This window comes from Scleropages formosus, chromosome 16 (genome assembly GCF_900964775.1).
Source record: "Scleropages formosus chromosome 16, fSclFor1.1, whole genome shotgun sequence".
NCBI lineage: Eukaryota > Metazoa > Chordata > Actinopteri > Osteoglossiformes > Osteoglossidae > Scleropages > Scleropages formosus.
Genome location: NC_041821.1, coordinates 1,899,589 through 1,921,445, shown reverse-complemented (window position 1 = coordinate 1,921,445; position 21,857 = coordinate 1,899,589). Strand labels below are relative to the sequence as shown.

At 53.1% G+C, this 21,857-nt stretch overlaps 1 protein-coding gene across 1 annotated transcript in view; it reads left to right on the top strand.

Annotated features, from left to right (window-relative positions):
• The window catches only part of sgcz (sarcoglycan zeta), a 101,571-nt gene that overhangs the window by 1,515 nt on the left and 78,199 nt on the right, over window positions 1–21,857 (top strand). The window lies entirely within an intron of this gene.

Genomic DNA, 21,857 nt, shown 5'->3' with positions numbered 1-21,857 from the left:
ATACAATGTGCACCGTGATTTTTCCTGTAAGTTTACCTCACCTTTGCTGAATTAATTCTCCTCTCTGTGCTGCTCTACTTCCATATATGATGCACCATGAGAGAGTTGTTCTGCCTGGCTGTTTAAAACTTGGGATTGTAGATGTTTTCTTGGAGAAATACAAGCACCCCACCCCCCACCCCACCCCGTTCCAAACACTCAGCATCTGCGCGACAGTCATCGATTGCGCTCCTGTGAGCTGGAGGGGCTGAAGGTCAGGGTTATGAACTAACAAGTGGATGCAGATAGTTGGGTGAGTAGGAGACGTTTCTGAGACCATTAGTCTCGGTGGACCGGAACGGCGAAGCCGGCGCGGTGCTGACGGACAGGAACGCTTGCTCTCGTCGCCTGGCGCTTTGATCTCGGTCTCCAACGTAAACGAACGTTCAATGAATTCCGAGCCATGATCTGAGTTGCGTCCCGAGAAAGGAGGAGGTGCGGCCGCCGGCCGTCCGGCGCGGGGCTCTCCCGCCAGGGGTCGGATTCCGGAGCACATTTGCCCCGGGCGCTCGTTATTCCCCCGGAAGCGGTAATTTGACACGAGCGGAGCCGTTGGGATCGGAGGGCTTCGGGCCGAATAATGAGGCTCCCGGTTTGACTTGAGCTCCCACTTTTTGTAACCGCTGGCTGCGATGGAGTGACGCTGACGGCTACGTACGAGCGGCCCGCGGGCGCCGTCACAACACGGGCCTCGGAAAATACATCTCGGCCTTTCCCGAGCCGCAGCCTCGCTTGACCTCGGCGCAAGTCGGCGTGCGACATTAATCGTAGTTATTGAGGCGCGCAGCCTGTTCCAACTTATTAAATACATAATGTGGAAGCGTGCGGCAGGCGGGCGGGGGTTCGCCGAGGTGCCCGTGTTTGAATGGTGTCCCACGCGCTCGTCTGCTGGTTAAATATTGAACACATCCCTCGGGATATTCGTTGTAAACACAAGCTGTGGGCTCTCCGGAGCGGAAAGATCACAAACACAAACGCTCGGTGACGGGAGCCGTCCGGCGAGATGAAAAGGTGAACTTGGGGTCGCTCTCCGAGTCCACGGGAGGCCGTTTCTCGGCCGCCCGCTTCTCCGGTCTGTCGGCGTCCCCGTTTGACAGCGGCTGTCCTCCCGTCCAGCCTCCGAACGAGCGGCGGTGCGTCCGTCAGCTGTTCCGCTGTCCCCGAGGGACCCCATCTGCCGCCCGTGTTGGCGAAGAGCGCCGTGTCATCGTGTGTGCGGACCGGAAGCTGCTTGCGAAACAAACACACACACGCTCACCATTAGCTACAGAGTTGAACAGTTACTCTCCGGCTGCATCCCACACGCAGCAACACTTACCCCCCATGAACACGATACAGAGAGGACCTTCGTTTTGCGTACAGCGCCTTTCATTGCGCTCAAAGACCATGGAGTGGAGTCCAAACCCAGGTATTTTCAGGCCAAAGGCAGCAGCTCCAACCGCTACACCACCTGCTGCCCAGGCTCGGCGATAAAATGCGGTAATAAGAATCAGGTTATCGTTGGCTGTCGCGTGACACACATGTCATGCTTCGGTGATGATCGAAGCTCCAAGGGACCTGTGTGCAACGCGGGTTCCTCCTTTTCCGCACATTTCCGCATCCATCTTTTACCTGCTGTCAGGGCACATGTTTGGTTTCTGCACCCTACACATCGCTGGACCACCTTTTTATCGTTCCCCAATAACGGCACATCTCATTTTCAAACAGAATGAACATCTGCACAGCAGAATGTCTGCTTATGCTCAGATGTCAAACCTCAAATCACAGTTTCAGTGCAATGGCAGTGCAGCAATTGTTCAAGTTCTTGTTCACCAGCACTTCAAACATTTGTGCAGAAGCTACTGAACTTCATGTATGAACATGTGTAGCTGACAGGCCTGCAGGACCCCACTCGCTTACTGTCACAGTTACTCATGTAGGTGACACTTACAGTGTTAAACTACCAGCCACTATTTGTATAGCTGGGTACATCAAGGTAAGTACCACATTCAAGGCTACTGCAGCTGGAGGTGAGATTTAAACCTGCACCCTTTAGGTCTAGAGGCAGTAGCCCAAACCACTAGGCCACCAGCTTTCCTCTCTGCAGTTGACTTAGAGGCTGGATTGTTTGTGTTGGACACTTTTATCCAAAGGAACTGACTGTTAAGCTGCAGCCAAAGACCTCATAGTGGTGGTAATTTTACTGTAGTAATTCAGGGTAAATAGCTTGACAAAGGGAGCTACAGCACAAGGTGAGATCTGAGCCCGTGACCCTCGGATGTGAAAGCGGGAGCTTTAAGCTTTAAGCACAACACCACACACACCACCCTCTTTCAACGCACCACCCCACCCCACCCCTGTAGCCAAGGCTCTGGCTGCCAAGTGCATGACTTCTGCTGAAGGGAGGACTGGCGTTGGAGGAACAACGTCGCATGCTAAGTGATGCTTCCGCGTGCACGCACGCACACTCACACACACACACACACACACACACACACACTTGAGCAGCACTGAAAAGACAATAAAAGTGTGGGATTTCCACTTGGGGCTCACTAATGCGCCCTGTTCCCAGCCAGGTCCCTTAGCCGACGCGTCTCTCCGCTCAAAGAGCTCCGATCTCCCGCCGCCCTCATGAATAATGATGAGTGACGAGGCCTGGAAGGCGTATCGATCCGGCGTGACGGACACTCGCGCAACTCCGGCCAAATCGATAGTGATTAGAATCGGAATGGAACGAGCGGCGACATCGTAGGCGTTGAATATGCATGAGCACCTGCCGTTACCGCAGAGCGGGTTTCACCTGAATCCGGCGCCGCTTCCGAGGGCTCGCTCGTACGTGACGCAGGAGGAAGCCCCCCCGCGTGCCCCTTAACCGCCTTTTCTATTCACAATATTTATGTGGATGTTTCTGCTCCGCGTGACGAAGCTCAGGCTTTAAAAACGTTTCCTGCTTTACACCGGATCGCTGTCAACAGAGCTGTGCTCCAATATCATGCCGAGGGGTACGAGCAGCGGGTCCCTTTCAGCCTGGAGTCTCCCGGGTCCGATTCCTAAGGCCAGAGGCGTTTGGCTTCCACGCGAACGCTGTGCTCCTATTACACCGTCTTACACCGAACTACCTTCTCCAGCCGAGAGTCCGCTCTCTGTGGGGTGGTTCCAGCATGTCTGCGGCGGGACGGTCCTGTGGGACGCGGCCCATGATGCTCTGCAACACGCGAGGGAAGCACTGCAGCCCTTCGGGAGGGAGGGAGGGGGTTCGGCTCTGAGCTCAAAAACTCAATATTAATCCTTAGAGGTCGATAAACTGCTGCTCGAAGGCGCAGCGCTGTGAAAACACCAGTATTTAACGGCAAAAATTTCACAGCCCAGTTGTCAGGTACCTTCCGGCACCCGGTGGGCGTGGAGTCGCGCCTCCGCCGATGTGCGAGAGAGGAGCCAGGAGAGCTGCTGGGTGCACTGGGCACCAGAACGTGTTTGGACCGCAGCCTTGTCTCATCCGGCCAACGAGTGGGAGTGAAACCCAACCATCTCGTCACCTGGCCAAGAACCTGGTCCAGCTGGTGTTTCCGGGGCCTCCTCACCACAGACGGCGAGTCGCGGTGGGGATTCGATCCCAGTAATTTACTGATGAGGATCTTGGGCGGCCGTTTGTATTCATTCTGACGTGTCGCTTTTGGTCGGAGGACTGTTTCATCTCCGTCAGGTGTGTGAACAAAGAGGGACCGGGGACTTGTCGGGGAAGAGGGGTAGAGACCGAGCCTCTCCTCTCCCCCCGTCCCGAAAGGTGGTGGGTTCCGTCATTGCTGCTCCAGCGAATCCTGGGTCTTTGGAGACGAGCAGAAAACTTGGTGCGGAGCTTCTTCCCTGGAGCTCCGCTGCACAACACACACACACACACACACACACACACACACACCCCATGAGAACTTCCTTTTCTTACTGTCAACAAACATTGTGCGTTGCTAGGAAACGACATGTGTTCCAGGTTGATCCGTAGCTACAAGCCCCCGACTGTATGCTGATGAGTGACTGCAGACAAGCTGCCCTGACTGCGGCCCGTGGCGTCACGGGAGGATTGTGGGAAAAGGGCGAACCCAGATCCACGTGGCGCAGCCATGACTCGGGTGTCCAGGGAGGGGCTCTTCAGGTGGACCGCAAACATGCTACTGACTCCCTTTAGCGATGGTGCGAGAGACATTTATATCCCTCCCCCAGTGTACAGAACTGTGAAATTGTACCCAGCACGCGTACACACACACAGAACGCGAGTGACGCAGGTAAACAGGATCCTGCTTTTCTTTCATGTGCGCCGAGTATCTTTCCACATCTGCTGAAGAACATCTCCGCAGAAAGGGCCTTTTCTAATTTTACCGCGTTATTGATCCCGTTCCCCCTGTTAACATGAAAGGCATTATCCCCGAGTGCCAGCAGCCTGCCTGTGCGCCGCGCTCCGAGTGGCCGGCGCATTCATCGTCTTCCCGTGTAACCTTCAAGCGTCTTTTTTCTTCCGCCGTTTTCATGTCCTGACATTTGAAGACGCTTTTATTATTCGCTCGTCGTCGGCGGAGTGTGATGTGATGTGATTCGGCAGCGTCATCCTCCCACAGGTGGTCCGTGCTTCTGGACCCCCTCGGTGTCCCCCTCCCAGGTCGTCACACTGGGCGTCCTGCATGGAGTAGACGCCACGCCACCGGAAGTGAAAAGAGCCTCCCAAGTGGACGCTGGCGTCCACGTCCACAGTCGATTGGACACTGACTGTCGTCCCCCTCTCTGCTCATGTAGTACACAGTCTTCATCAAAGTCTTGCTGAACACCCAAGTAGCGGAGTAGCACGTTTTTGTTTCGCTGCTGTTCAGGATGGAGAGAAGAGACAGCAATAGGGGTGCATGGAAGAGAGCTGGAAGCTGTGTGTGTGTGTGTGTGTGTGTGTGTGTGTGTGTGTGTGTGTGTGTGTGTGTGTGTGTGTGTGTGTGTGCGTGCGTGTGCGTGTGCAGCCTCGAGCCAGGTACCCTCGGGGAACCCCGGACGTGCCCTTGGGGTTGCTGGGGGCCATGTGCTGATGAAAGGCGCGATATCGATGCGTGATCTTTCTGAGCGGAGGGGGGACACTGAAGCTGGCGGGAGGGGGCGTGTCCTAATGCGGGAGGGCGGGGCCGGGGGAGAAAGGTGACACTTTCTGACAGCGAGAACTTGAGGCACAGAAGGTGAGGGGGTGTGAGAAGAGGTGGGGGGGCATGTAACACGGAGGGGTGTGGTGTGGTGTGGTGGGGGGGGCCCGGCGGACATATGGGCCACGCGACGGGGTGGAACACGAGTGTATCAGGCGCGAGTCGGTGGGTGGGGCCTCATGGGAAGGCGTTTGGCCCGGGAGCAGGAGCAAGGGGATCAAGGAGGCGTTGCCGTGTTGCTCACGCTATCGATTCCATCAATGTTCGATGCCTGATATGTGCAGTAGAAGCCTGAGCTCCTGCTGAAGCAGCGAGTGAAAAACGCGGCGTTGTTCGCGTCAAACGTCGCACGGTTCCCTTCTCGGTTTGGTTCCTCTTCCACTGAGCGCAGTTATACCTTGGCGACCGGGAGCGGTTCATTTGCGACGAGCCGCGAGTTTCCCAGCCTTTTGTCCCCTTCTGCTTCCCTGTGACGTCGAGCCCCGGTGAGAGTGAACGGGCTTGCGACACTACGGTCAAGGTGAACGTGTTCGGTCATCACCGGAAGCTGGACCGCTTCTCTACGCCATTCGGCATTCATTCGGAAGGGTTAGCGCTCGCTCCCGCGCTGTGGCAGTGTGCCGGCGAGACCACCCGCTTTCGTCGAGCAGAATTATGGGTGTAGGGGCGTTGACCCTGACTGTGCCGATAACAGTCCCATCATGCAACAGCCCCCCGTCTGGCCGGCGCGGCGGTCGTAAAGCAGAGCGATCCCGAGCCAAGGTCCTGTCGGCCCTTTTCAGCTCCGACTTTTCCAGCCCTTGATGTATGGTATCGCAGTGTCGCGCTTCGCCCGGGAAACAGACGCGACGCGGGGGAGGAGGAAGGGGTCGTCTCCTAACGCACATCCGGAGTGCTGGCTGTCCACAGCGGCATATTTAATCTGCATTTGCATTGCATTTACATTTATTAATTTATCAGATGCTTTTCTGCAAGGTGATGAACGGCTCAGAGTAAACAAAAGAGCATCATCAACAGACAGAGAGCACAGGACACAGACACAGAATTATGGACAAACAGCTTCTGTATCTGACACCACCATGTTGCAGGTTCATATCCCTCCAGTAGCTCCTATAGAAGAGAAACTCAAATTGCAAATACATAGATAATTATAGCAGATGGTGTTGGACTCATTTATGGATCTGCCAGGAGATCAGAAAACAAGTAGTTCTGAAAGAGATGAGTTTGACACCCTGCTTCAGTGTGGGAGGGATTCAGCAGCTCCGAGGGACACGGGGTGCTCGATCAAACATAGCAGTTCCGGAACCCAGAGTCTAACCTGAGTTGCTTGGGCGTGACTACGCAGGCAGCTGGTAGCGCGGTGGTTAGAACTGCTTCTTTTGTATTCAAGGGTCGTCAGTTCAAATCCCACCTTCAGCTGTAGTACCCTTGAGTAAGGTACTTACCCAATAATGCTCCAGTTTAGTCTTTCAGTAAAATGACCTAGTTGTATAAACGTGTAAATAATTGCAATGAATAAATGCTAGCGTTCAATTTTCCTTGTTTCACACGAAGTGCTAGAATAGCAGGGTGGGGGCGGGGGCAGTCGGTGCAGGGTCCCGTTACACGCGATGCCAATACCCTATTTTACCGCGGTGATGCCCGCTCGGTTGGGACACGCCAGCCAGGAAGTACGGTGAGCGAAGTTGGCAGGCACCCGGTTCCACCGCCGGGGGTCCTCTCGGCGCCCTTTTCCAACCCCGTGGGCCTCCGGTGCCGCTTTCTGAAGTCTCCGTAACGTATAATTTTTCTCGCGGTTGGGTTTTTTCCCAGGCTCCCGCGCTGCTTGGACAGACGTGCAGCTCAGAGCCCATCGCCAGGCGTGACCTTGTCTTTGAAACGCCTAAACGCCCCTCTTAGCCCATCTCTCCTCTTTAAGGCGCACTTTAGAAGCAGGCCCTTTGATCCGGGGGCTCTTTCTCAAATGATGACGCGGCGGCGAGTCGCTGCGCTTCGCTCGCTCCGGAGCCGCGCTAATGTACCCACTCTGGGTTCGAGGAGCCTTGTTAGATGCGCCTCAGGCTTTTTTCCCTGGCAGAGCCCATCGGTCACGCTTGTGTGAGGACTCAAATCCTCCTCGAAAATTGACACTGCTATCATACTGTCTTGTAGGGTATCGCTCAATTCTTCCTCAGACACCACCACTCCTTGGAAGCCCCCTCCCCATCGACGTGCTTCTCTTCACCTGGTTTTGGGTTAAATGGACGAACCAGGTTCGAATCCCACAGATGGCAGAGCGCACACAGGTTTGCGGAGAAGATCATTTTCCTTTAACATGGCAATAGACGCTGATGGAGACATCCTGTTGAAACACATCCATCCCCTGAGTTCAGGAAACTCATGCCCCCCCATCTGTGCTTTACTTGCCATGTATGTCTTTACATTTATCTGACACTTTTCTCAGAAGCAACATTGAGCTGCTTACAGTTATTTACCCATTTATAGCACTGGGCAGTTTTACTGGGTAAGTACCTTGCTCACGGGTACTACAGCAGGAGGGGGGATTCGAACCCATGAGTCCAAAGGCAGCAGCTGGAACCGCTACTCTACAGCCCTCAACCAGATTTCTGCAGTAAGTTGAGTGTGTCTTCTGTTTTTACAGCAAAAGTTACCCTGCTGTACAACTGGGTAAATCAGCACAAGTAACCCAACATTGAAAGTTGCTTTGGGAAACGTGTCACAGAAATGATGAATGAATGCAAGTGTGATGGACCTGCTGTGTGGAAGCGAAGGTCCGCATTGACCGGAGAGTCTGTCTGCGCGGTCCACGCGGCACCCGGGTCCCTCTCGCGTTGGTCCCGTTGTCCTGAGTTACCGCAACCCCCCCGCCGGTCATCCCCAGGGACCATGTTCTGTGAGGCTGCGTTCAGGCTGTGTTCTCCCCACTCTTTGTGTGTGTGTGCGTGCGTCTGTGTGCGTTTGTGCGTCTCTCCCTTTACCTTGCGATGTCTGACAATGGATGCGCCGCCAACACAGTGGGACGAAACGGGAGAGGAGGGGAGCGCAGCCTGGATGCCGGCGCCGCTTTCAGTATAATAGGGACACGTCGGAAGAGAAATGAGCGCGGCGCAGCCCGTAAACACAAAACACACTCTGGTTTACCGTGTTCTCGCTGTCGGCAAGATTACTCCCGTTTCTACACAACCGGAGCCAGTTCATAACAAGGTTCGGTATAATAGTCATCAATTTGTGACGACTGGTCGTTACGTGTCCAACTCCTTCCACTTGTAGGTTTGTACACACAACCGTTTACTGTGATATAACCATTTAAGCAGGGTAATTTTTACCATGGGGGGCGTGGTGGTGCGGTAGTTTCAGCCGGCGCCCACTGTATGGCGGCTCTGAGGTCCGAGCCCTGCTTCGGATGCCTTGCGATGGACTGGCATCCCATCCTGGGTGTGTCCCCTCCCTCCTCGGCCTTGCACCCTGTGTTGCCGGGTTAGGTTCCGGCTCACCGCTACCACGCTCGGGACAAGCGGTTCAGAGTGATGGATGGATGGATGGATGGATAGAATTTTTACCATATAGGGTAAGCACGTATAGTTTGAACAGGATAAGTACCTCAATCAAGGGAACTTCAGCGGGAGGTAGAATTTGAACTCGGAACCTTCCACTGGAAGCTGGCGACTCTCACCATGACACAGCAGCGACGCTCCGGTGGGCCGACCGCACCGCATTCCCGCAATCTCGAGAGCGCGAACCGCAGCATTTTGGTCCTAGTCGCGTCACCTGGATCGATATCCACATCTGCCGAGTCGTCGCTCTTTCCAGGAACTTGTTTTTTCCCATCTGAGAGACAAATGGCTCCCAAACAGCTCTGAAAAGCTTGAGAGGGATGATTCAGGCAGGAGGAGAGGCGGCTGAGGGTTCGCCGGCGCTTTGCATCGGAGCCGCTGCGAATCCTGGAGAGGCCCCTGGATGCTGATGGGGTCGAGATGGGGGAAGTGGGTGGAACCACGAGGACATTATTTTTTAAAATTATGTATTTATTTATTATTTCATGGGCTAATTTCTGTGGTTTCATCGTGGATCCAGATTTGGTAGGAAACATGCGCTTTCCTTGACCCATACAGCAGCAGCAGTTCTCCCACCAAAACCGTGGGAACTTTAAACAGCTTTTACCACAAGCGCGTATGACGTGTCACATGAAGGAGTACACCCGCAGCAATGCCTGATATTACCGCGGTGTAATGGCACGGTGGCACTGAAGTGGGATTGACTGCTTCCGCAACATCCTAAATGTGTTTTCTCTTTCAAAAATGTGATGCCGGCCCTTTTTTTCTGCAGGATCCTTGTTTGCATATTTATACATCTCCGTTGTTGAGCAGACAGCCCACAGATCTTCGGCATGATGCCGTGTAACCGAAGCCTCCGCCATCTGGTTTTCACAGCAAGCGCCTGCGTTTTAAAAGTGTCTCCACAAACGAAGGCTCCTTCGAGTTAACCGTCACGCCACCGGCCGCGCAACCGCGATGCTAAGTTGCGATCGCAGACGGTTTGTCTGTGGTCATGCCAAACCGGTCCGGTGGCCTGGCTTAGTGCGGGAATGAGGCGCCGGTGAAGGAAAGCGGTGGTGTTTTTCATACTTCACACCAAATTTGATTTAGGTGCGCTCAGAATGCGCTCCGTTAACAGCACGGCTACCCCGTCAGCGAGTTTCTGTATTCAGGAGAGTGGCGACGGTACATATTGCTCAGAAGTGATGATGCCTGCTTTAGAGCCGCCAGTAATCACCCTGGGGGCCTCAGGCGCTGGCTCCCGTAAACCGAAGCTGATTAATGTGCGTCACGGTAGCGTCTTCGGGCATAAGCAGCGTTGCGGTCCGGGAAGGTGCGGGGTCTCTCGAGTGGCGGCTCTCCGGCAAGCGGACGGGCCTTTCGCCGGCGTGATTAGCATACCTGGGTCCCTCATAGAGCTGCTCGGCGCTGGAAACCCATTCAGTTTTTTATCAGCCTGTTCCGTCCGTGCCGTTCCGGTCCGAAAGCGAAGGAGAACGGAAATGTGAATGGAGCCAAGAATGGAGCCCTCGCTGGCTGGGTTCGAGAAGGCTCTCTGGAGCCTTGCGGCTCTGCACAATCCAGCACCGACTCCTCCCGCCGATGGGTGCGGCCTCCATAGCGTGTGAAGGTGTTTATTAATGCACACCACTGTGTGACGGCGGGGAAAAGCTCGCACCCGGGACCATGGTTTGGTGGAAAATGAGCCCTTGCCCACATGTGCAGGAGGGGCTGAAGTGCGTTTGTCTCTGTCTGCCAGGGCGCTTGCTCCAACTAGGGCTGCAGAACCAAAAGGGTGGACAGTGAGCAAGAGGGTGTTTAGGGCTCCGGCTCTGGAAGGTAACACTGCAGAGACCCCCCACCTGCTCTGGTTTCATATTTCATCAATATCTGGAACTCTTATTTGACTACTGAGATGCAAAAAATACATCAAGCAACCTCCAATTTCACTCACTGTTGAAAAACACAGCTTAAGTACCGAGTTCTGGACGAAAAACGGAGAGACAAAATAGTATTGTTATACTCACTATGGGGCAACAGGTGGCGCATTGGTTAGAGTCATAGGAACTTTCTGGACCTGGATCCCACCTCCTGCTGTAGACCTTTGATCAAGGTACTTACCCTGAAGTGACAGTAAAAATTACCCAGCTGTGTCAATGAGGAAATCAGTGTACAAACCTATCATTAGTCACTTTGGAGTAAAGCACCAGATAAATGACTGAAAAAGCATAAATAATAATTAAAGACTCAGTACATATGGATAGATTTTTAATATACCGTGTGAGGAAATACCACACCTGTGCGATACGCAATACGAAGCTCCCTTTCGCATGTATAACTAGTATATGTGTGTACAGTATTGGGAAATATTAAAAGTGCAGCAGAGCAGAAGGTTCGGTGCCTCAAGGGCAGAGACATTTTGTCCAAAAAGCGTCATCTTCGACCCGAAATAAATGCACGAGTGTGTTCCGTCAGCTTCCGTCGCTGTGCGTGTCGCTCAGATTGAACTGGAACGGGAAGAGAAACAAAGAGGGAAGAGCGGGAAGAAGTCGGTGCGATTCCAGCGAAGTTTCCCTGCTGCATGCGGGACACTCGGCCGACGCGAAGTGTCTCTGGGACGAGAGCGCGAGGGCCAAGGAGCCCGTCTTCGCTCTACAGGAAGCACCCATGCGGACGCGCCCGTCTGGGCAGCACACCGCTTACCGTGGTTTAAATGTGAACCCACTTTCATGGCATCCTGGAGGTCATTGGAAAATTATATCGCATAAAAAAACTTTTATGGGCCTTCGTGGTTCTCGGAAATCACCCTGCTAGCTGAAGGGGGGGGGGGGGGGGTTGCCATTATTTATTATGGGACAAAATAATGCGTTCACGGACCCACGAAGCGCCACCTAAGATGACGAAAACACCAACGCAGATGCGGTGGAAGCACTAAAATGATTGTAAAATAAGTTGTGTTCAACCTGCTGGTTAATGTCTCCAACGCGTCAATAACGTGGTAAAAATGGACCATCTAATCACTATATGGAGCCAAAGGCCTGCTGCTGAGGAAAAGGGAACTCGTTTCAAATCCACTGGGTCCTTGAATTCTCAACGTAAGCAGTTTCTGAAGATATGGCCGTTTGTCCGTACTTATTCATATTTAGGTGTATTTGGCTCTTTTCTCATCGGTTCTCAAAAATGTGGATGTTTGTCGCGCGGCAAACAGCATCTGTGTTTCTTCCTCCAGCCGACAGGTGGCAGAGCGCCGAGAGCTCCCGCCGAGGTGCGGGGGCCGCCTTCGTTCAACTCCCTTCCGCGGCGTTCACGGCTGCGTGCGCTTCCTCGGCGCCGGCCACCAGTGACCGGAGGAGGAACGTTGCGCGTTTATGTGATGGATGAGCCAACAATGAGCGCCGAGCAGGATTTGGAGACGCCGCGGATTCCCCGTTTCGCTCATTCTGAATCACCTTTAATGGCGTGACGTGAATAAAATGTCTCCAGTCATACGGCGCACTTTTATTATATCTGTGTCCGAGACCTCAACAGAACCTGCTCGGTGAATAAATTGCAGTACCTTTCGATTGTCACGCATCTGTTGAGAACGCAATAAATAAGCAAGCGTCATAACGAAGGGTGCGCGGTGGCGCAGCGGGTTTGGCCGGGTCTCGAGTCCTGCTGGGGTGCCCTGCGATGGACCGGCGTCCCGTCCTGGGTGCGTCCCCTCCCCCTCCGGCCTCGCATCCTGTGTTGCCGGGTTAGGCTCCGGTTCTCCGAGACCCTGCTCGGGACGAGCGGTTTCAGCCAGTGTGTGTGTTATAATCAGTTTTTCATTCGTTATAGTGTATATTCATGTAGCTTTCATTTAACCTTCACCTGAGGATTTTATAGAACCCGAGCTGTCAAAACTTCAAGGGACGACGTCCGCGTTATCAAACTTCCATAGACTGTGACTCGGTGGCTGGATTTAGGAACAATTTCGGTTACAAACGGTCCGACTTCTTGTGTTCAGAAGTCGAGGTCCCGGTGTACGGCCGCGTCCGATTTTTACTGTGCTGCACCCTGTTCTGAGATAACCGGATCAGTGTATATATACAGTCATGCGCCACGTAACGATGTTTCGGGCAACAACTGACAACGTATACGACAGTGACGTCATAAGATTATAACGGAGCTGAAAAATTCTTATCGACTAGCGACGTCGTAGAGCAACGTGTTCCTCATGTGTTCGTGGTGGTGCTGCTGCTGTAAACAGACCTACTGCGCTGCCAGTCGTACGAGTATTATGTACCGTACATAACTATACGGTATATAATACTTGATAATGATAATAAACACCTGTGTTACTTGTTTATGTATTTACTATACTGTACTTTTTATCGTTATTTTGCAGTGTACTCTTTTCACCGTAAAACAATATGCTGTGTTACGCCGGCAGCAGCGTCATAAATCTCGTGTTTACTACATCTCTTGACTGCACCGAGGCTACACCATCTAGGTTTGCATGAGTACGCCGTATGATGTTCGCACGACGACAAAATCACCTAAAGACGCTTTTCTCAGAACGTATCCGTCGTTAAGCGATGCATGTCTGTATGAGTGCAGCATGTGGAACAGCTTCTGTTTTCAAATTACGCATCACACGTTTACATCTTGTTTAGAGCGTTAAACAGATGAGTAGTGAACGAAGTGTATTGGTGACTCTCGCGTTTACACGTAATGGAGCAGCACGGAAGTTTCTAGAACAACTTCCCATTTTTCCTTTCTGGTGTATTGAGAGCTGCCCTGGATTGTTAAGGACTGTGTGTGTGTGTGTGTGTGTGTGTGTGTGTGTGTTGTACAGGCCTCGTTTCCCACTGTGTGGGCATCCAGATGCTCTGTGTGTTGCGTAAGCTGTGCCAGGCTCTGCCACGCAGTGTGGCATTGATCCGTCCCTCTCCACAAACCCGTTTGTGTGCTGCTGCATGACCGCTTTGCGACCGTTTTGCGACTGTGCTACGAATATGGCAGACTGACCTGCAGTGCTTCGCAGAGAGCACTAGGAATATTCTGGAACAATTCCTCGGGCGCCTCTGGTGAAGGTGACGGCAGCAGGGTGGGGCGGGGTGGTGTCCCGACCACCCGTGTTTGGGCCGTGCTCCTACTTTGACAGCAGGTCGTTTCAGTCCCATGAACGGTGTAGAGTGAAATTACAACCCCCCCCACCCCCGATGAAGATGTTGCGTCAAGAAACTTTAAAGAGAAGAACAAAGAGCTTCAAACAGAGTCACATATTGCACTTTATGGGGGGCAATATGAACATTTACATGCTGCTACAAATGGATAAATATGATGTCACGGGGGGGGTGCAGTGGTGCAGTGGGTTGGACCACGGTCCTGCTTTCCGGTGGGTCTGGGGTTCGAGTCCCGCTTGGGGTGCCTTGCGACGGACTGGCGTCCCGTCCTGGGTGCGTCCCCTCCCTCTCCGGCCTTACGCCCTGTGTTGCCGGGTTAGGCTCCGGTTCCCCGCAACCCCGTATGGGACAAGCGGTTCTGAAAATGTGTGTGTGTGTGTGTGTGATGTCACGGGAGGGTTATCAGCCGCTTACTCTGCAGAAATGTACTGGAGGGCGTGCGTGCGCGCATGCGTGTGTGTGTGTGTGTGTGTGTGTGTGTGTGTGTGTGTGTGTGTGTGTGTGTGTGTGTGTCCTTGATCCACTTCACAAAGAGCCACATGAAAGGACTAGTCACGGGGTGGTGCGTTGCAGCAGTCTTCATCTGTGCCCCCCCCCCAACACACACCCACACACACGCACACACAGCACTGTGCACCACGACCACCGGCCAATTAAGTGGCAGCACATCCCTGTTGTCCGAGGAGGAATGCAGATTAATGAAAGCAAACTTTCCGGGAGCTGTAATTATGCTAATGAGCCCGGCGAGAGAACGCCATGCGGTGGCCTCCTCTGCGACCACCTGTCGACCGTAGCAACCGGGGGGGTGGGGCGTTGGCGACGGCCATTCGTGAGGAGAGCCCCCCCCCCCGGCGTGCTGCCAGGGAACCACCTGCCACCGAGGGCTGGTTCTGTTTTGGGTGGTGAGGAAGTGTAACGTGGTGAGACCCAGTTTTTACGCCATGTTGTACCGCACCACTCCCCCCCCCCCCACTCCCTCCCTGCGCGGTTACCCAGGAACTGAGATAAGCACCTGCAAAAACACGATGCAGGGAAAAGTGTATTTTATTAATTAGGATCGACTGGCCTTCCTGCTGACGGCGCGGCACCGCGGTAAAACCTCCTGCTCCGTGCTGCTAACTGCTGCGGGACCGAGGACGGGGCAGCGGCGCCTCTGGCTCAAAAGGCCTCTGTGATACAGCCAATAATCTGCACTCTTAGGACCCTGTTCCGAGCAGCTGCACGACCCCCTCGGCTACCACAACCTTAGCAACTGCGACTGGGAGAGGCCTTGAGGACCTGGGTGTGCGGTCGCTCTGCGGTCAGTCTCCGGTCAGTCTCCGGAGGCATTTTCAGTTCCCCTTGATCCAGTAGCAAGAGCGACTGTCACACATCACACTGAACACGTTGCTGCACTGCCAACCACACACACTTCTCTCCTAGCAGCTCAGACACACCAACACACACGGTGAAACAGAACCGTACGTGAAACCAGCAGCGGTCGTCAACTGACGCTGAAGTCCCAGGCGGTTCACAGACCGCAACACACCTTAAATGTAGAGAATTAGACTCTGGAAAGGAATAACTTTACAACAGGTCATCGCTAAAGTTTCTTTCAGCCATTTCTGATTTTAAGTGTAATAAACCAGTTCTATACCTGACCAGCCATCGACAGTAAGTATTTAACAATATATGATTATAATTTTCTAATATATGTAACAATCAGACAATACCATATAGTGAAATGAATAATATATATAGAATATATATAAAACAGTCAAGGTTTTCTTATTAGTATATTAACATATTCACTTGTTCTCAGATGAAAATGTATCTCAATGTAGCGCGAGCCTCTTAATTTACTTATTAATATATAATAAGTACGGTATGACATAAATAGTGTATAACATATGAGTAACTGGGTTCGAAATGGGCTGCGCTTGTGTTTGAGAACAGCGGGTAATTATTTTGGACTTAAGACCAGTGCTGTCAGCGCAGGGGTGCAGTGGGGGGGTTATTTGTTGCTGCTTGTATAGGTGGTCCTTCCCTACCCGGTTCAGCATGTCAGCAGCCCCACCCCCCACCTGTGTTGCCATGGTAACCGTGAGAAGACTCTCACTGACGGACTTCCTGCCGAAGCTGTTCAAGCAAAGGCGTTATTTACATCTGCTTAAAATTTGATCTTATTGGCTATTTATCAATGTCCCTATGGGGGTGTGTGCCCCGCCCCCCTCGCTGTACACTGCTAGTTTACTGTGCAGCTGGAGGACCTGCCTTCACATCAGCAGCCCTCACTCGGCTGTGGTTGAACCGTGACTCGGCCGGTCCTGCAGCCCCCCCTCGGTGGGTCCTCGGTGTGCGCGTTGCCCGGGTTCGAGCCTTTCCCCGTCGTACCCTGGACAGAAGGGTATGGTGTCGCTATAAGACCATGTCACTCATCGCACTCTGGATCCCAGCTGGTGAGAGCAGCCCTGTGGGGGTGGGGGGGGGGAACTCATTCTAATGAGGTTGGATAAGGTTTTCTGCCTCAGTGAGTCCATCAGTGTTATTTACCACGTTCTCTGTCCATCAGTCCTACACTAACGGTGACACTCATTCCTTCAACAGGTGTGTTTCTCCAGAAGTCAGAGTAAACAACAGCAGACCAAGCGCTTCAGATACAGACACTGACTGTCCAAGTGCCGCCAGTGTGTCCAACACCACGTTTCACTGCATCTGCGTGTAGAAGTGATGGGAAACACGGGGTGATCATGACACACACGTGACACACGTTGATGGTGCAGGCGGGAGATCAGGAGAGAAGTGGCTCTCAAAGATATGGTTTGAGAACTTGTAGAATGTTGGAGGGATTCAGCAGCTCTGAGGGACACAGGGACACTGAGGGAGACCGAGAGAGCCTGGGGGCAACCGTGGGGACGGTCACGCTGTTCGGAGCCCTAGTGAAGACCCTCCTGGAGTCAGTTTGCGGATGTGTTCCGGCTCCTTCTGTGGGGATCGCACCACAGATGAGGGAGAGCATATGAATGAGGTGTTTGGACGGGGGAGGGGAGCATCTTCTGACAGCCCCATCATGGCTAGATGTTTCTCCATCTCCAGCCACCGAAATCGGGCCCAAATTAAGGCCAAAGCGCGTTTGTGCAGCGGGCGCCACGCCTGTGGGCTGTTAGCAACTGCTGTAAAACACAGTAGCTCCGCGAAATAAGCCCGCTGTCGGTCTCTTTGTTCTGCGGGGGGTATTTCACCGCGGTACGCAGGGAGTCCGGGTTGCGGTGCAGAAAGGGGCCCATTTTTTACAGGTGGCCACCGGCGCTGCCGTGTTTAAATTACCTCCTTGATTTATGTTCTCCCGGTCGGTGGTTCGCACTTAGCAAAGAAGGTGAAGCTGTGCTGGGGGTCAGAGCGCCGAGTTCTCGAACCCCAGTCCTGTGAGAAACACAGCGATGGACTCTGGAGCACTCCGGTGCGACACTGTCGAACCAACGACTCCGCAGCCACGAGTATTTTTGATTTGTTGGCGGGCGCTGTGACCTCCCCGTACGCGCTACTGTACTCCTAGTGCGTTCATAACTTGTTTTGTTCATAACTCCAAAGTCACAGTCAATGAGAGCTGAATGCAAATGTCCCTTGATCATTCCAGGTTTGCTTCTAGTCAAATGTTAGACAGAAATAAAAACTGCCTATTTTGACCTTTTATTAGCTTTAAGCCACTTGAAAAGGAAACTTCCTGTTTAGTTCTGATCGTTAGCTGATTTTCCCTGAAACTGCGTTGATCATCGACGCTCGGCAACATGACCTGTAAACACCGTGGAAGCGAGTTGAACCGAGATGGTGCTGCACTCCTGTTCAGCTGTGGGCTCAAGGGTTAAACTCGGGTCACATCGGCTCCTCTGCGGAAAGCAGATCAGTGAGAAAACGGCAATTAAACATGAATAAACCAGAAAACAAACACAAACACACACACACACACGTCTCCAACCGCTCTTCCCGAGCGGGGTTGCGGTGAGCCGGAGCCGAACCCGGCAGCACAGGGCACAAGGCCGGAGGGGGAAGGGACACACCCAGGACGGGATGCCAGTCCGTCACAAGGCACCCCAAGCAGGGCTTGAGCCCCAGACCCACCAGAGAGCAGGACCCGGTCAAACCTGCCGTGCCACGGTGCCCCCCCCCACCAGAAAATACTAACGTTTAAATATTTTTAACACCGCAGTTCGTAATGTGAAGAGCGACTGTGCGACCCTTTTTCCGCTCAGACGCTGATGTCAAGTGTAGCCACTCGAGAGGTTGTCGGTGCGCTGGTATTATACCCTTAATTTGAATGTCACTTTTACTTTACTTTAAGTGCGTTCTGGTGGCACAGCAAGTAGCGCTGCTGTCTCAGCGCCTGGGTGGAGCTAGAGGATGTGGGTTCGTTTACATGTTCTCCCCATGTCTGCGTGGGTTTGCACTGGGTGCTCTGGTTTCCTCCCACAGTCCAAAGACATGCTGTTCAGGTTCCCCCATAGTGTGTGAGTGACAGAGAGAGAGAGTTTGTGTTCCACTGATGTATGGATGAGTGACCCATTGTAAGTAGTGTATCTAGCAGTGTAAGTCACTGCGGTGAATAAGGTGTGTGGGCTCATAACACTACACAGAGTTCATTGGAGTAAAGTGTCTGGTAAATGAGGTAAACTTTACTACTTTTGTACTCCGTTGTTCCTCAGCATCGGTCTCCAATTGTGCGAACGCGCCTGTCGGTGAGCGGCCCTCCTCGTAATCACGCTCGTTTGCTGCGCTTTTTAATTTGACGGCGCTAAGCAGGGGTTAATGCATCGCGCTCGACCCCGCGGCTCATTGCTAATTTTGGACGGGGGTCCGAGTGTGTTTTCATAACCACGGTAACGGGCCACAGCCACTCGGAATGAGCCAAACGTTCCCTTCTTTCGGGAGTTTTCATTTTTTCCCACACAATAAAGGTTAACAGCCCAGGCCGCGCGCAGCCGCCGGAGCGCCGCCATCTCCATTTTCGCCTCATCAAAACAAACGGCGCATTGTTAACGCTCCTCTCCGGCGAGCGACGCCGGCTGCGCGAACGCTCACACGCCTCGCGCCCGCGACGGAATTTCCGTTTCCCATCGTCACGAGAACCCACTTTGCGGAAGGGTCCCCGAATGCGAGCGACCTTCGGCCTCTCGCTCGGGCGTCGCGTCGACGTGTCGTTTAATGCGCCGATGCAACGGCTCCGATGAGCCGAGCGCTTCCGGAACCTTCCGGCCTCCAGGCTGCGAGGCCCCTCGTTAAGGGCATTATGTAAGAGCGCGGCTGCTTTGTATGCGCAGCACAGGGTGCGTTCATCAGTCGCCGCCGCCGCTGCCGCCGCCGATGATCTTATTTACAGTTACTGCTTGTTGCCGCTTGTCTGGACGGCGGCGCGTCGGAGCTCCACGTGTCACACGTGTTCGCGCCTTTTCTTTGAAGACGCCTCCCTCGGCGAGGAACCTCTGCTCCCGGTGGCCCGGCGTCGTCCCGCTCCGGCTCTCCACTCCTTCCCTCATTTATTTATTTATTTACTTACTTATTTACTTACTTACTTATTCAATAACTATCAGGAACAAGGATCGTTTGATCTCGTTCCTTTCATCTGTTTCCCTAAAGCTCCTGCCTTATGTATTCTTTACGTTGGACCTGTGAGCCGTCGCTCCTTCTTTCCATTTTGTGTTTGAAAAAGGACATTTGTATTCGCAGCCGGAGCGGGGCTCTCTCACACACACACACACACACACACACACACACACACACACACACACACACACACACACACAGAGCACCGCCGCCGCCACCTTCTTTTCCACTTTACCCACATGCACTGCAAATATATACCGTGTTTATGTATTTTACAAATATATATGGTAATTTATAAACATTATGTTACTGTTTAATCTCCAGTTTTCCTCTTATTTTCCATTATCTTTTTTATTGTTTTCTTTTTTTTTTTGACTGATAAGTTTTACTAGGAACTACACGCTCTAGAAATTTCTAGAAACAAGCACCACAGAGAACCACACAGGCAAGGACTGGAGCCGAAAGACCTTAGATGACTATTAAAAATGGAGCGGAGACTGCAGACACACAGACGCACGTTAACATCAGTGTGTGTACATGAGGGATGCCTGGAGAACTGAAAATAAGCGCAGTTCTCCTCCAGTGTGTCGGGCAGCGCAAGAGAGCAGGAAAGAAAAGTACCCTGACGAGGGTGGAGTTTGGGAGTGCGGGTTACAGTGTTTTCTCTGGAATTTACCATGTCTGGAGGCAGTGATGACCTGATGAGGAGTGGCGCTTGAAAAGAAGCACATCTCGTGAGAACCTTCTGGGTTATTCACAGGTTTGAATCCCAGCCCCTGCTCTAGTGCCCTTGATCAAGGTACTTTTGTTGAATTGGTACAGTAGAAATCACTCTGCTGTATAAATGGGTAAATCAGAGTAAACACATTGACACTTGGAGAGAAACATCAGATCGACAAAAAACTAAACAGGACGCACACACGCAGATGATACAAACACACACTCGACAGCAGTGCTCGCCGGTGCCCTCGGAGCGGCGGTTACTCACACCCGGCTGCTCTTTTACCTGCGGGCTGGTGGTAAAACGTCGGAGGATCCAATGACTCGGCTTTTCGGGGCATCGTGGTGAAACGCGGTACGATTCGGTGCCGCTGCTCTCCTCCACACACCTTCACCCTTCTCTGTAAACACTCCACGCACTAGTGTGTGTTTCCATTAATGGCTCTGTCACTGTGTGTGTGTGTGTGTGTGTGTGTGTGTGTGTGTGTGTGTGTGTGTGTGTGTGTGTGTGTGTGTGTGTGTGTGTGTGTCTGCATGTGCACTACTGGCAAACTGAGGTCATAGGGAGCAAAAGGAAAATATCTCACTGTAGCACTAATATTGGGGCCGTTTTTGTTTGTTTGTTTGCTCTCCGGGGGTGCGGTGGCGCAGTGGGTTGGACCACAGTTTTGCTCTCCTGTGGGTCTGGGGTTCGAGTCCCGCTTGGGGTGCCTTGCGATGGACTGGTGTCCCATCCTGGGTGTGTCCTCTCCCCCTCCGGCCTTACGCCCCGTGTTACCGGGTAGGCTCCGGTTCCCCGTGACCCCGTATGGGACTAGCGGTTCTGAAAATGTGTGTGTGTGTGTTTGTTCTCTGGCTGTGTGCTTGGGTTCTTGTCCCTCTTGTTTTGCCCCCATGGGGACACCCTGTGAGCGGAATCACAGTGTCCAAAGAGCAGAGCTGTGAAGCCAGGCGATAAACACAGCCAGGGTTGGGGGATGGGGGTCTCCTCTCGCCCTCAGTCTGACAGCTTTGCTCTCTTTCCAACACCTCGCTTCTAACGAAAGACCCTCTTTCACCTGATCCCCGAGCGGCTCTTCTGATAACCTGGAGTGGGCGGGGCTGAGCCGGGAGGGCGTGGCTTCGGGGCCGGGGATGGAGCCTGTGCGGCAGTACAGGGATGAGATGGAAGGGCACTGAGGGGCTGCTGAGCTCTCACCCTGGACCAGGAGGCCACTGGAGGGACCTGGGCCGCTCTTAAAGGGCTGCGAACACTGGGACTCGACTGTCTGTTCAAGGAACGAGGGGCTCGGATGGATGCCGCTGCAGGTTTGCGTCCTTCTCGTGTTCCCTTCGTATTATTCAGGGCAGCAGGGGGCGCAGTGGTTAGAGGTGTCACTTTGCGTTCAAAGGCCTCGGGTTCCGGTCCCCAGTCCTGCTGTAGTGGCCTTGATCAAGGCACTTACACTGAATTACTACAGTAAAAATGGCCGAGCTGTGTAAATGGCTAAATCAATGTAAGCAGCAGTGAACAAGCCTCACACCGGAAGTTACTGTGGTAAAAAGTATCTGGATCATGACCAATACAGTAATGATATTATTATTTATTTGCCCAACAGAAGGGACCCCTGTGCTGTGACCCAGGACCCTTCTGGACAGGGGTTCTAGTGAAACACGTGGCTCTGGGGGCCGCACCGGGGGCCGCC